Here is a 16,262-nt window from a genome sequence, read left to right on the forward strand (position 1 = left end):
GAAGGTCAGGGGCAGGCCATCCAGGACTGATTTATTACTTCATGATTTCATCTGTTGTAGTCTGGAGTCCCAGAATGAGAGTTCTGAAGCCAAGGTTAGTATGTAAGTAGTTTATTTGTGAACAGGAACAGAGGCAAGAGAGGAAGCAGCACTGTGGCTGACCTGCTACAGTGTTGTCTGTCGGGAATGGATCTCAAGACCCTTTGCCAGAAAGAGGAATATGTGGATCTGTTGGTTCCTATTGCTCACTGTGTGGGGGACTCCTGATTCTCCTGTAAAGCACCGCTAACACTTCTGAGTGTACTCCCTTGAGAAGTTCCTACTACTGTTCCATATGGATGCAGTGGATCAGAAAGGCAGAGCTGCATTTTAACTTCACTAAACTTTTATTGAACAAAGCTAGTCACCTGGTAGTGGCTGGAGTAACAGAAGAATGCACAACCGACATTCCACACAGCATCAATATACATTCATCATATTCCACCCTTGGCAGGTAGCCTCCTTCTGCACATCCGCTTGGGCTCAGAGGGTGTAGCTGTATTGTAAAAACTACAGGCTTGTGGAGCCAAAAAAGGAAAAGGAGTTTCCAAAAGGGATATGCTTACAAGGTTCAGGGTGTGGGGGAAATGCAGAGAGTGAAATCAATGATCTCTATCCCAACAGTGAAGGAAGACTCGACATAGGAACAGACTATCTTTATGCTTTTAGTCTTGACTTGTAGACAATAAAATACTTTGTTCAAGATCATATTCAGCCAATGTTCATCACCCTCCCTTCCCCATTTATTGCTGCAGATCTTGAATTTTTTCTAAAAAAAATCTCCCAATTGATAACTATCCAATTGATAACTATCCATAACTAAATAAGATTTCATGAACCTCTGAAGGTGGAAAATCTGGCTCATCAATGTAAGAAAAGGAAATGTGAGAATGTAAGAGTGATTCAGTACTCCATATTATCTTTGTTTGTTCATACTAAACAGTATTCGAGGTTTCAATCAACTCATGTAATGAAATGCTTCTATGTCTTAATGTCAAGTTATTAACAAGTAAGTGGTCTAGTGTGCTCATTTGTATCCCAATTTTAGTATTTTTTAAGTCATAATAGGTGAAAACAAAATATATAGATTACATGTACCCTGTTGTAGTCACACAGCTGGGTGCTAAATCCTGTGATTCCCCTTTCCTCTGCCCTAATTTATCTTCTGTGAAAATGAAGAACAAAGACAGAGAACAGACTGCAAATAAAGGAAAAGAATTAAGAGGCCAAGAAAAGACAATAGACTTGTACCTTGCCGCTTACAAATCAGGAATGGTCAAAGCAAACCTCAAAATTCTTGACCAGTCTGGTTCCTCCTTCCATCTCATGCAAGTGACATTCATTCTAATGACAAGTTAAACTCATTACATGAATTGCACTGTTCTATTAGAATATTGTTACCCCATGTAAATGCTATTAGTTCCACAAATGAACTACTCTATGTGAAACTGCTTATAAAACTATAAAGCGCTTTATAAATGGAAGAAAAATTATAATGTTCAAGAGAGAAAAGCATTATACTAAACTGGAATCATAAAACGCTGAAGAACCCAGTGATGCAGCTCCAAATCACAACTTGGGCTTCCTCGTGTGAAAAGGTAGAGAGCCAAGTGTTGTCTTTGTAAATCTCCTACAATTCACATGCACTTCTCTTTTTCTTACTTGCTTTCCTATCTTACCCAACATATTTTATATCCTTCTGTCTTCTTAAAAGTGCCACTGTATGGAGAGGTTTGGTGGGGTTCGGAAAGAAGTTTCTTAAATAGGCTGTTAATGAATGAATGAATGGACAACTAATTACTTGTTAAATGCATTAGCACAAATCTCAGTCTGAAATTGCTTCAGAATTAATTTGGGACATATGTGCATATACTTGCTTGTATTTGCAGGGGGCATGGCAAATGGATTTGCAATTGTGTATTATGAAGTCTTCTTCCTTCTTTTTTTAAACATAAACCTGGATATAAGGAAGAACACTCATTTTCAGGTTTATTCTACTTTTCAAAACTATACAACTAAAAAGACACTCATTTCTAAATATATTCTTCAGCCATTCATTTTATTATCTTTACTTGCTCTCTCCCTATGTCTGACTGGCTCTCTCTCTCTCTCTCTCTCTCTCTCTCTCTCTCTCTTTTTCACCTGAAATGTTTGTTTTCATAGGTAGGAGAATTAATTATAAATTTACACATCTAAGTGAACAAAACAGTTTCTATTCAATGGCTCACAGTCCTACTTATTTCCCAGACTTTAAACTTCTCTTGCTTTGCTTTCTGAAATAATTCTTAATTCTTCCTATTAAATGAGGACATCTGCCAGACTTTTATTCTTTCAGTGTAGAGACAGAATTTCCACTTAAGTTTAAATAAGAGCTGTGGTGGGAAACTACCTTTTAACAATAATGATGGTTTTAAGAGTTTACCTGTGGATGTTTTAAGCATTCACTGTTTCCTCTGATTAACAGTAGCTGGTAATCGGATTTCATTAGCATGCAGACTTGCAGATCAGTATTATATTTTCCTAAGTAAATTTGAGACTTAGCTCTTGGGTCATAGAACTGATAAAAAAATATGGCCAACTTTTCCATCAGACAAGAATGCACAGAGATTATCCCTTAAACTGACACAACAAGTAGTTGTTTCTCTGAAGACAGGTCTCCGCTCTCTAGAGAGATGCTTGCTGTAATGTACAGCCAGTCTTTGTGTTTTAGAGGATTCCCAGCTCATTTGAGGAGAATTTTTGCCTGCTTGCTGCTCTTGATCTCCGGTAGCCTTGTTAGTTTAACCACATGATCTTATTGTATTTAGTTCTTGCACTGCACCTATTCTATGTTTTGGTTTCAAATGGGTTCACCTTTCCTGAATGATACCGCTTCTCTAAGATTTAGGGGGAAAAAACTAGGTATAATTGTATTCCTCAGCTTGACCCATTTCCTTAGTGAAACTTACTGTATTTCTCCAAAATTTCAGATGTTGATTCCCTAACCCCAATGACACTGTTTTGGAAACATATCATGTGAGAAAGGTTAAATGAGGTCCAGGCCAGGGCCCTAATCTGATTTGATTTATAAAAAGAGGTGGACACACCAAGAATGAACATGCCCTGAAATTGTTCCATATGAGGACATCAGGAGAAAGCAGCCACTCCCAAGCCAGGGAGACAGACACCAGGTTACATCATTCCAGCCAACAACACCTTGATGTAGGACTTGCAGCCCAGAAAGGTAAGGGAGTAGATGACAGCTGTCAACACCAGCAGCTGTTCATTTTCACAGCATAGCAGAAGAGTAAAGTTCATTTTCAAATTCCTCAGTAAGTTACAGGTTACAAAAGTCCCCACTAAGAACTTCACTCTTGTCAGGGATATAGGGACACTGCAATCTAATCTAAGATTCCCCTCAATCATTCTTCAACATGGAGTTTTTATTGTATGTGGCCAGCATTTCCTCTTCTTGCTTAGACACTGGAGCAATGTGGAACCCAGAACAAGGCCATGATACCACACTTCACCTGGGTTGTTGGTCCTTCTAGAATTAAATAAACACATGATCCACGCTGGACTAATCAGAGCCTTTCTATAATTTTTCTAAACTAAGTTAAGAAACAAAATAAACAAAAAGCAATGAACTCTTTTCCCCATAGATTTAATTATGTTTATTGGAAAGCTGAATTTACAGAGAAGAGGAGAGACAGAAAGATCTTCCATCTGCTGGTTTACTCCTCAAGTGGCCACAAAGTTCAGAGCTGAGCTAATCTGGAGTCAGGAGCCAGTAACTTCTTCCTGGTCTCCCACACAGGTACAAGGTCCCAAGGCTTTGGGCCATTCTCTACTGCCTTCCCAGGTCACTAGCAGGGAGCTGGAAGGGAAGTGAGTAGCCAGGATCTGAACTGGTGCCCATATGGGATCCTGGTGCATGCAAGGCAAGGACTTTAGCCATTAGGCTACCGCATCAGGCCTAGGAATGAACTTTCTTGTACAGTTTATGAGGTTGAGAAGATATAACTGATGTATGAAGAAAGTCCATCCAACATAGAAAGAAATCAACTCAACAAGCAGAAAGAGCTTCCCACAAGAAACAGGGGAGATCAGAACCATGCTGCATCGCTGTCCTAGGCACCAATCAGCCTTGACTTACACACTTTCCACTATCTGGGTATTTATTTAGCTATATTTTTATTCACCTGTTCTCCTTTTCTAAGTTGTTTTTCTGTCATTGAAAGCCAGAGTCATTCTTGTGCATGATTATAAAGAATCTTAAAATTATTCCTCTTAGTCTTTTTTTTCTCATCTGTGACATTTTCCCATCCCCCACTCCTCTTCCACTTGTGAATTCACCAGTCTGAACAAATGGGAAAAATCAAAAAGAATAAAATGAGTGAAAAATGCAGGAAACCAAATGAATTTCCCCTTACCATTTACAGTTCTGAAGTAATTTAAGCAAGTCAATTCAGAAGTGGGAAATTAAAATTAAAAATCAAAGAACCAGGGCATTGTGCCTACACAGGCAATTCACAGTGACAGTGCTTAAGCTCTATAGACATTCATTGGGGCCTTCCTCCACAGTATTTCAACCTCAGAGAGATTTATTAAAATTCCTCTTCAGCTGTATTTTTAGTGTCCCCATCCACATTATTCCTTCAATTTCCCGTGACCACACCCAGGCTGAAGGCTCCACAAGCCCCTTAGAGGTAGTCTACTTTTCTTAGACAGCTCACTATTCTTGCAATCTTTCTCCATGCCTCTTCTTCTACTTCTTTGCTCCATAAAATCTGGACATTTCATCCTTTTGTATTCTTTATTCATGCCCAATTAAAACATATCAGTTTTATAGCCTATTCCCTTAGGGGTTCTTTCAGTTATCAACTGGTTCTAATTTGGTCAAGTGCAGCTAAGATGTCACTGTCTGATAATGGCTTTATATTTCACTCTCCCAGGGAATATTTGCATTTTTACAGTGGCCTTGAGCAAAAGGGGCCCAATGCATAGGGCTATCAGGTGGTAAGAGGAAACTAATGAATGTTGGACTAGGAGTGTTTGAGTACGCCTTAGTCACAGTATGTACACCCCGGCATGCCTGCCCTTTGGGGTGATCTCATGCCATTAACACAGAGCTTTCTTCTCTGCTGAAACTGCCTCCTTCTACCTAAGTGACCTTCACTTCTCTCCCTCTGGCCAATACCATGCTCACCTTCCCCTACTCCATTATTGCCTTTACCTGCCTCTATAATTTTATTAACTCTGTAAAATTGGATTCTCTTAAAGAGCACATCAGAAGTTCAAGCCATGCCACATACAGCCCAGGAAAGAGTTCTTAAAACAGAAATAATAAATCCCATTTTATGTTTGAGAAGAACCAGTGGATGCCCTCAAAGGGTCTCTGGTCATTTTATGCACTCAAATTAAATGGTTCTTGAAAACCAATGGTGTGGCTTGGATGAAGGATACCATGGGATGAAAATGACAGAAATGCAACTCACAATAGCATGAGAAATTCTCAGAAAGCTTTTGTTGCGATGATTTGAGAAGACTTTGGAGAAATATAAACAGACTTTTTAGATGACATTGGAAGAAGGTATGGAAAACATATCCCCACAAGTACTCAATAACTAATGTGAGGAAAGAGGACCCAGGCACAAAAGCAGCTCTCAGGTTTTGGTGGCACATACACCAGGAATCAAAAGGTAGATTTATTCTGGACTGTTTTCCAGGGGAAAGTTAAGTTCACTGAGCCTAAATGATAAGTGGATTTTGCTTCGTTTTAAAGGAGACTCTAACAACAGCATTATCAGCTGCCTCCCAAAGTCATTATAGTAATATGTGAAAAGAGTCTACATGACCATTCAACCGAGTCTCATGTAACACCTTCCTTCACTAACAGGCCTGCCAATATCTACGATTCCTCTACCCTCTATTGCCAGCCTTCGGAAAGCCACTGGCACTGGCTAAGGTGGCTGCCCCACACAAGCAGCATCAGGGTCTCTTGTGAGCTTTAGGATTAGGGAAAAGAAGCAACAAACAGCACAAAAGAGCCAAAGGAAGCAGCCCTTCCAACCTGTCACCTCTTGGCAGTTTTAGTCTTAAGACTGGCAGAAGCATATTGGCTACTCACCTGCCCATCCATTCTCTAAATGAAGTATTCCAGCAATTGAGTTCAAGTCAACAAGCACAGACGCTGTGATGCTATAAATCATCAGTCTCTTCCTCCCCAAGCCCTTCAGTGGTAGGAGTAATTGGTTAATTGCCAGAGTTGTTAACAAGAATTAAGAATTCAAGGGAATTGGCTAGGAATACAGATCTGTTGCAACATGGTTAGAGTAAATGTGTTTGTGAAAGGACACAAATTTAGAAATACACACACCTAAGTCAAAACAAATGGGTCTTGCATCCCTCATATCAAGGCTTGAAATTTAACTACATGTATGTTCCCTTTTTGGAAGCTCTGGCATACTCACAAATCATAACAGAAAATGATTTCTCCTTAACCGCTTCTGCACATTAAAGCAACATTAAAGTACATCCCCCTACCCCAACTCTCTATCTCTGCCCACACTTCCAACAGAGGTATTTCCATGCAAAGCCCACTGTGCACACCCGTTTTGTGGGACGAGTCATCCCTTCTCACATGTTTTGATTTGTTCCACCAAGCAAACAAATGGGGAGTTTTCATAATAGATGAAATAATCTCTAATTTTTCATTGTTCCCGAGATCGAGAATCCATAAGTTTGCACGCACTGGATAAAGGTTTTTGCCTTTGTGAATGTAGACACTGTACCAGTCCCCTGCTGCGAGGACTCCTAGGCATGGCTGTGCAACCTGCAGACAATCCAGATGTTTCAAGCAGCAGTAAATCAGGCACTGGCCATACCTGTGTCTGCATACTATTTTAGAATTTTCAAAGTATTTCCTTTATTTTTGCTTGCTTAGGTAGCACAAAACATGTAGTAGAGATATTACCAGGATTCCTGTTGCTGAAATGAGTAAATCATGATAGTTTAACTACTCTTAAATTAATACTCAGCTTCTACGTTTTCTTATTTTCACTTTTTCCATGTCCTAACTTCACTAATAGTTTTCCTCTTTGTTCTAAAAGTCTGAAGTATCCACTGCTTTGGGGTCATGAATTTTTTCAGAATTATTTACAGAATAGAATGTGGAAATGAGTAAATAGATATAATGTTGTATACTGTGTGCGTGTGTATTAGAGAAGTTCTGGAGCATGAGGTACTTTGGAGTCAGTTTGGTGTCCTGTAAAAATGGAGACAACCTATAGGAAGAGAAAGTCCAATATACAGCAATGGATTTACAGGGATTCAGACCTTTTACTCTTCCAAATGGTTGGAGATGACAAACATGCATTTTTACCACTGTAAACCAGTCTTGGCTTGTCTTTAAAGAATCCTTAGAAGTAACCTGATTCAAGTTATATGATACTTTCCAAACCTGTTAAAATGCAAATAGCTTGAAGCTCATACAGTTGTCTTAGAGGGAAAACTGAGGTCTGAAGACCCACTTAAACACCTGAGCCGGGATAAAAAGCACAGCACAGAAGTCAATGATCATTATATAACACACTTAGCTTTCCTTGGTCTCATAAATAACCACACAGAACCCATTTATTCTGATACATACAGGAAGCTAAAAGTCTATCAGAATGAACTGATTAACAGAGAGAACTCCAAGAAGCAGGGACTAAGTTGCACAAGATATTACCACCACACACAGCAAAGCTAAGAAAATAAGTGCTTGTATTTCCGAGATGATCTTGGTTTCATGAGGTTTAATTTTTTTTTCTTTTTACCTAAACACAAAACCAACTCTAAACCATCTTATGACTATGTGCCTTGGTTGCTTGGGATGCTCTAATACTTCAAGTTTCAATAACAGAAAATGTAAATTTTCATAATTCGAGATGCCAGCCTGTCAGAAACCAGAGAGCAGCATGGTCAGGTTCTTGTGAGGTTCCCTCTTTGTTGCTTGTCAATTTCTTTCTGTATCCTCACATGATGGAAACAAAGAGGAAGCCAGCTTGGGTCTCTTTCATAACGGCACTTAGTGTATCACTAAAGCCCCACCCTTATCCTAAGCTAAAACTTCCCACTGGTCCCATCTCAATACAACTGCACTGGGGATGAAGGTTTCAATGTTATCACTTTGGGGAGACAAATATTAAGTGCCTGGCTCCATGAAATGTGACACCAAAGAAATACTTTTAGAACTAAGAGCAAACTTTTCATAAAGGATTTCCTTTCATCACAAAGTCAGAAAACGTGTTAGTTATGCTCAGCTACTATTTTCATCTAAATAGAGAGTAGCAGATCTCTTTGAGAAAATGCACAAGACATGGAATTAGGGGAGAAGATAGAGGTGATCACCATGTCTCTTTTCCAACTAGATGGGATGGAAAATGGGACACTGGTAATAGGTGACTTGGAGTGCAGTGAAGTCTGAGCTCAACATCATGCTATTTGGGGGATAACTGATTTTGACACAGAGCATGTCTCAGGAACGAAGTCCCAGCCTGGAACTGAGGTATGCTTTGAATATGGTGGCTGTTTCCCAGCCTAACTTCCATTATGTTGTCCCAAAATTCTGTGGACAGCTCAGAGGATAAAGGTTAATACTGGAGAAGTGATTTTTCTCAAATAACTCTTACAAGTCATTGAGTACAAACTCCATGGCTTCAAGCTCCTAACGGAGGGGAAAGATTTCTTTGCCACTTTCTCATAGGCCAGTGTTCAACCACTTGTCTCATCTCTGTTGGAACAGCAGAGAATAAGGGCATGGAAACATCAAGTGGAAGCTCAGGTTGCCATGTGAGATGTAGGCTGTGGGAACTTCCCAGGGAAATGCCCACCAGGACCAGCTGTGTAAGGTGCTATATATCCTGGGAGGCAGACAACCCAGGAGTCAGAGCAACAGTGATGCTAGGCAGAATCTGGGGCACAAAAGGAGGTCCCCTGGAGGCTCCATAAATATTCATAACTTCCATAGTTACCTTTCACTTTGTATCACACAAAATATTAGATACAATGGTGGTTTTCCCATGAGCCTTTCTAAAGAGAGCTTTCAGAAGTAGATTTACAGCTAGAAATCAACTTTTGGCATTTGATCGAGACTGTTTGAAATCAACATAGAATTCTCATATGTCCATTGTAAGGGAATTACAAACATACATGATAAGGCATTTAAATATGAGAAATAGGGGTAGGCCTTGTGGCACAATGGGTAAAACAACCGCTTGGGATACTCACATTTTATATCAGAATGACTGGTTCAAGCTCTGGCTACATTACACTGCTCGACTCAGCTTCCTCATATGTACATAGGTGGCGATAGATGACCATCTAAATGCTTGGGTTCCTGTCACCATTGTGTAAGTCCCAGATGGGGTTCCTGACTTACGGCTTTCACTTAGCCTAGCCCTTGACTGTTGTAGGTATTTGAGGAGTGGCACAGCAGGTGGAAGATAAGTCCAGCCTACATTTAAAATAAACAAATCTTTGCAAAATAAAATAAGCATGAGAAAAGATCAAAGAAGAACAGGTGAACTTCAGAACAACCTGTGATTTTACTGTGGTTAGTAGGTTAGTGTGGTTAGTGTGGTATAACCTCCCTTAATTTCCCATCTCCAGGTATTCCTGTATTGGAAGCTATCTGGGGAGGTTGCGAGGGAAGGCTTTACTCAATGGGCTGTGTTCCAGGTATTTCACTAGATCTGTTTCAAGGCTTTTCCTGGCCTGCGCAGTTAGTAAGTTGCTCTGGGACCATGAGGAAGTGACAAGTCAGTGCCATGGCAGAAGGAGCTGCTGCAGCAGTGCACAGTCTGTGCTAGACGCAGGCCTCACGGCAATGACAGCAAATCTTCAGGGTTGCTTTCAGAGAGTTTCAATCACAGTTTGTTGACTTTCAGTTCTTGCTCTGTAAGTAAAGAACCACGTTTGCTCCCAGTGCTCAGATTCTTGGCCTCCCACATGGAAACAGAATCACAAAGACATGTGCATGTGTGTGCATATAGACGTATGCTTGTATTCAAACTCAAGAGAAAGAGAAAACTTCCCCAGATTTCTCAATTCCTATAAGGATTGTAGTTTACTATTTCTGGATTTGGATCATCGAGTTCCCTGGATTATTAAACATAGCAAAAAGCCATCTGCAATGAATCGGGCTTGCTCCTCTAATTGAGTCATGCTGGGAAGCCCTTTACTGCTTCCTTCACTTCATGGCTGAATATTTTTTTCAAGAATGAGAGGAAATACATTTTTACTACTAATGCCACCTGCAGGTTAAAGAGAAACTGTTGCAAGATTCTTGAAATCCTGAAAAATCTCACAGCACACTGTAATAACTCTCTCCAAAATATTTTCCACACATTGCCAATCAGCAGGAATGCAGTTTCTTTTCATTGATGATGTTCTTTATCAAAAATATGCCTTTGCAATCACGATGGCAGCCAGCCTTCCCGCCTCACTCGACATCCCGGCCAGCCGATACTCACACTGAGGAACACATAAGGAGATATTTCCTAGGAAATAATTGTTATGGCATACCTCAGACAACTGCCATTCTAATGCACCTCATACCATAGGTAGAGGTGATAGGAGAGTGATCCTCAATCAGTTTCCATGTGAATTACTTCCTGGGTCAATCAATCATTCCATGCAAGCGCTGCTACTTGGGTTCGGTGTGCTAAATGAATTGGCACATGCCATGCCATCTACATGTCTTATTTTCTAAGCTAGGCAAGGCTTCCTAAGGACAGATATTGTTTTTTACTCTAATTAGTTCCTCCTTATTATGACTGACATTACAGTTACTACATTATGATTATTAGTCATAGTAGATAAACTTTCCTATCAGTTCATTATAAATAATGCTTCAGCTTCTAGCCAGAATGAGCTTATATTTCCAATGATAAGAGGAGTACAATTCTTAAAAAAAAAAAGTGAGGGATGTACGCAACAATGTTGTTACCAATATTCTAGACTGGTTAATGTTGCCAGGCAAGACAGCAGCCCCCCCACCCCTGAACACCTTTTCCACCACCAGATGGAAGCAACTTTCAGTGTGTGCACCACTTCTGACAACAATGTGGCATGGAACGTGATGATGTAATGTGGTGACAGAGACAGGAGAGATAATGTGAGGACATCCCTCTTGACCAGAACTGGCAGCTGGTGACAACTTAGCACTGACTCGGCTTCTTAATGAACGTATCATAGCTGAGTGCCAGGATGAAGAAATACAGCCAATTCTCTTTGTGCGTCTCTCAGGCCACCCAACACAGACTCTCAGCTCTCTAACATCAGACATTTTTAACCCTAGGGATGATAGATAATAGAAGGCTATAGAAGACAAAACAAGCAAACTCTGCTCTGTCTCTAGGAAGGCCCACATAGCATTCACAGGAAAGTCTCCTTGTATCTGGGAAAGATCACAGGACAGACAAATGGAACTGTCTATTTCCTTCTGTCCTGGGCTGAAGTTACAGAAAAGCTCTCACTCCTAGTCTCAGAAGGGGTTTAAAAGGGTTTTCCCAGAACTTGGAGCATTGTCACTGGCTGCAAAGACTTTCAAGAGTTTATTCTCCCAATTTAAGCAAAATGCTACAGGAACTGCAATCAGTTCCCGAACACTACCAGATGACAACATACCAAAGTGTTCATACCTCACTGGGAGTATGAAAAAGGTGCAGAAATATCCCAGAGGGTGAGGTGCATCTAGCTCTTTCCCAGGAAGCTATCAGCTTCTACATCTCTCTCTCTCTCTTTCTTTTTTTTTTTTGGTGGAGGGGGCTGTCCCACATTGCATCCCTGGCCTCTACCCACTAGGTGCCAGCAGAATTCTCCTGGCTGGGACAGTCAGCAATAAGTGTCCCTGGACAGTACCGAGTATTCCCTGCAGCTGAAGGGGGATTTCAAAATCAGCCCTGGTTGAGATCCTCTATTTGAAATTGTGAGCTCTTTGAATACAGGAAGTATAGCTGATTCATCTTTATAACCCAGGCTAGCACAGAGAGAATGCTGGACGTAGAATAAATGTTCAATGAAGTTTGACTGCAATTATGCAAGAGTGACAAAGTGAATACAGCGGATGGTTGGAAAGGACTTCTTTTACTCTTCATCTGAAAGGAGCAAATGATGTTATTCAGCCATTCTGGCCACTTCTATAGAAAGACCAATGTGAAAGATTGCTCCTGCTTAAATTAAAACACCACTGTCTGTCCCTGAAAAGTCAGCTCAATAAAGGCAGAGTAGGGGGGCTTGAGACAGAAGGAAGGGGAAAAACACATAGACAGTGTAACTGTGGGGAAGTTAAAATAGATCTTTGCCAAGTAATAAAATTATTAATTGCAATTCATGTCAGTTTTTGCAACAGCCATGTGAATAGATGGACAGGCTGTTCAGCAGTATTTCTGGAAGGCATTGTACATTTTTAAAATGAGGCGTTGCTGGAGAAATACTGGGTGTGAGGATTTGCAGAAGCATGTACCCCTGTAACTTCTTAGAGTGGTAGCAGGGCGCTGCCGTACCTCTAGACTGGCTGCAGCTGATGGACCAGCGGGCATCACATTCATCCCTCATTGTCCTCTGGAAGATCAAGCCTGCATTATGGACCGGATGCAATAGGTTCTATTTGAAGCAGTTTACCTATTTCTCTGTTTAAAAATATAGGCAGCAACTTCCTCCCTTCCACGAATACTCTTATCAGTTTTGCGCTACAGAGATCTATTTTTGAGATGAACACACTGAACAAAACCTTCACCAGTGTGTGCATGTGTCTGTGTGTGTGTGTTTTGATTTCCCAACATGGCGGTAGGAGCTTATGCCCGCTATCTGCATAAGTCTTTTGTGTATTGCTAATGGAGTGCTGGAATTGTAGCAGCCCTGAGCAGGGACTACATGTGAGCAACAATATGCTGTGAGACCCCTCGGTGGAATCTAATCTGTTCCAGCTCATGCGCTCCTCAGAAACTATTTAACTTTCATTAAACTGTGTTTGATATCAGCTAAATAGGATGCATACGGCTCCAATATAGCTCATATGGTCGCATTCATTCGATCACAGCAGTGCTTTTTTCTTATATTTCTCCCCACTTGTGTCAGTACCCGGTATAGCTGGGTAAATAGGAGACCTTTGAAGATGTAGTTAGTACTCAGATTTCTTTATTCTTTTGTGCTGGTTTCCGAGTGCTGAAACAGTGATTCATGTATGTCGCACACAGCCTCCATTAATTTCATGTAATGTGGCTTTTATCTCATAGCCGGGACAACTATCTTCAGCATTCTGTCGCTGGAGCATCCTCTGCTCTGTCTGCAGCCCCCTTTACATGTCTCCTTCTCCCTCCAGGTCCTCCACACTCTCCACCGCTCCTTTTTTCTCCACAGAAAGTAATGTTCATTTTCAGGCACTGTTTTTCCCCAGATGTTGTTGCATAAGAGCAGGTAAATAAACAGGTTAAGGTGAATAGGGAAGAAACAGAAAGGGGGAGGTTTTCATTCTAGGGGAGATTGTGCGGCTGAAGGGAAGGAAGAAAAGCTATATCTATCAAGGTGGAACAGTTTTGTGTCCTCACCCCCCCTTCTTTCTCATGCCCTCCCTCCCTCCTCCTTCTATTCCCCCCTCCCCCTTCACCCATGCTATTCAAAGGACACTAATTTGATTATGAATACGGCACAGTAGGAGCATGTAGTTTTCCAGTTTCTTGGGAGCAAAGAGCCAGTCCGTTTAGAACCTGGAGGTGCTGAAAAGTTTTAATGACCAAGTATACAGAACGCATACATTAGCACCGGTCCCAGCTGCGCTGCAGTATTATTAAAGTAAATACCATCATTTACTTACAAAACTTCTTTTCTCCATAATCTTGAAAAAGTGTTAAGAGCCTCGTCTTTAAAAAATATGATGGGGACCTAGAAGTGATCGTTCTGTTATCTTCACTGATATTTTTTCAATTATGTTTTATTAAGTCCAAAGGAATCATCATGTTGTTTTTTCAGATTGCTTAAGAGAAACGACATGGGGTCCTGGAGTATGGGGAACCCAATTATTTAGGATATTATTTCGTGAACCGTTTTCATTTTATTAGTATACCAGAGGGTTTTCACGTTCTCAAGGAGAATCCAGCTATTATTGCTTTTTGGGAAGAAATGTCTCACTGGGGCAATTAATTCTATACATTAACACCAGTCACAGTTGTGCTGTATATTATTAAAATTATGAAGGGAAAAGAGCCACGTTTTATCCTTCAGTTCAGAAAGAGGTCATTTATATGTGTATGCATTAGAGAATCAGTTGCTCCCTGAGCAGCCCCGGCTGCGTGGGAATCCTGCAGAGCCCTGGGCAGAGCTGGCCCCACTCTCCCCCAGAAACACCAATGGGTCTCAGGAAAGGAAAAGCAGGCTAGGCAAGGTGAATGCTCAGGCTGTTGGGGAGCGTGCATGGCTGGCTCAGCTGCACTTGAGGGATGCTACCATTTAACTTTGTTGATGAGCACATGTAATTAAGACGCTGTGCCTTCAATGTTTGAAGCTGGGACTTGAAAGGGTGATTTTTTAAAAATTATTTAGATAACCATATTGACATTTTATATATATTATTAATCTTATTAATAGTATTAACAAAGGCTAATTGAAAATGCATCATCTATAATTATATTAGTCCTCATTTTAGTACATTTTTGTCAGAGTAAACTAGAAAGGAGTAATTAATGTGCCACTGTTATTTACCCCTGTTTGTATTAAAGCTGGTATTGCACAATGTTAGAGATGAATATAGCCTGATTTCACTGAACACCACAGAGCAAGCATTCAGAGACAGTAAAATAAGCAGCTGTGTTTTCTAATACCAGACACCTAAAAATAAAAATGTAAAAAAAAAATCAGGATAGGTGTGCGGAACATGAGAGAGGGGGCTTCCATTCTATGGCCCTGGAGTCACCCTGCTCCTCCCCATAGCGGCAGGTTCCAAATGTGGGGTCTTTGCATCCCACCCATGTAAGAAGCAATCAGGGAAAAGTGTATCCCACCATATAGGAATTTCAGGATCCTGGATACCAATTGTTTGGGGGCAGGCAAAGAAAATGAGTTTGCATTTGTCCACGATGAGTGTTCAACCTTCAACCTTCCCAATACTTTGCTTCTGCTTTTCTGTGAAAGAGGAACCTGCAACAATGACCCAAACAGTATTGTCCTCAGGAAAGCAAATTCCCAAAGCTACTCTGGTCACTTGCAAGCCCTGTGCCCTGACTCTTGCTCCCTTCTCTCTCTCTCTCTCTCTCTCTCTCTCTCTCTCTCTCTCTCACACACACACACACACACACACACACACACACACACAAAATCAATTCCTCTGGCTCCCATGTACAAAAAAAAAAAAAAAACACAACAACAAATCCTAAAGGTAAGCAAGCAGGGGAGACCTCACTGATTGTGAAATTAATCACTTTAAAGTTCCCCCCACCCCACCTTGGCTTCTGCAATTCACTCTTTCTGAGGTCAGCCATTTCCTGAGACAGGCAAGGAGCACACAGCACCGGGTGTAAAATGGAGGCACACAGGGATGCGATGAATGGCACATCTTTTAATCAGGTGGAGCCAACACAGCAATGGCTGGGATTCCAAAGCTGGGCTCTGGGCTTTCTCCTGAGCTCTAATAAAAAGCGTGGCATATTGGTTGCATTGGCTGCCAAGTGCTATGTCCGTGCCCTCTCCACAGTGGCCAACCACAAACATGCTAGCTAGGAGCTCTCAGGGGGCCCCGTGTGTGCTGTTCCTACACGGCTAACATATGTATCGACACCTGAAAGCTACAGCCTGCCACATCTCCAGGACCCCGTTCGCCTACCTTTGCTCCTTGGTCACCAAGGGTTAATTTTCTAATGGCTGCCTTGCTGCTGAAGCTGGCCAAGTTTTTCATCGCCCGCAGAGCACCACAAGCTGTGATTTGGAGCCAGAAAACACCATTAATTTTCTAAATAGGAAGGATCACATATGTAAACTGTCTGGTTCTGTAACGAGTCAGGCAGGTAGAAGATGAAGGAGGAGGAAGTGAATTTTTCCAGACACGTAGGCCCAACAGCCCAGGCCACTGGATAGCATAGTGTGCAGGACTTTGGGGAGTGGCAGAAGGGGGGGGGGGAATGTCCCTCCTATTTTACACTTGGAGTCCAGTATTTGCACAACAGGTCGGGTGGGTGATTTATTGGGGAGTGTTGGGAGTTTTCCCA

The 16,262-nt window shown here is 41.3% G+C and overlaps 1 long non-coding RNA gene across 1 annotated transcript in view; it reads right to left on the reverse strand.

Moving 5' to 3' along the window:
- LOC131480926 (uncharacterized) overlaps positions 1-16,262 on the reverse strand; it is a 463,849-nt gene that overhangs the window by 183,520 nt on the left and 264,067 nt on the right. The gene's annotated exons all lie outside the window — the stretch shown is intronic.

Source organism: Ochotona princeps, chromosome 8, assembly GCF_030435755.1.
Source record: "Ochotona princeps isolate mOchPri1 chromosome 8, mOchPri1.hap1, whole genome shotgun sequence".
Lineage (NCBI taxonomy): Eukaryota > Metazoa > Chordata > Mammalia > Lagomorpha > Ochotonidae > Ochotona > Ochotona princeps.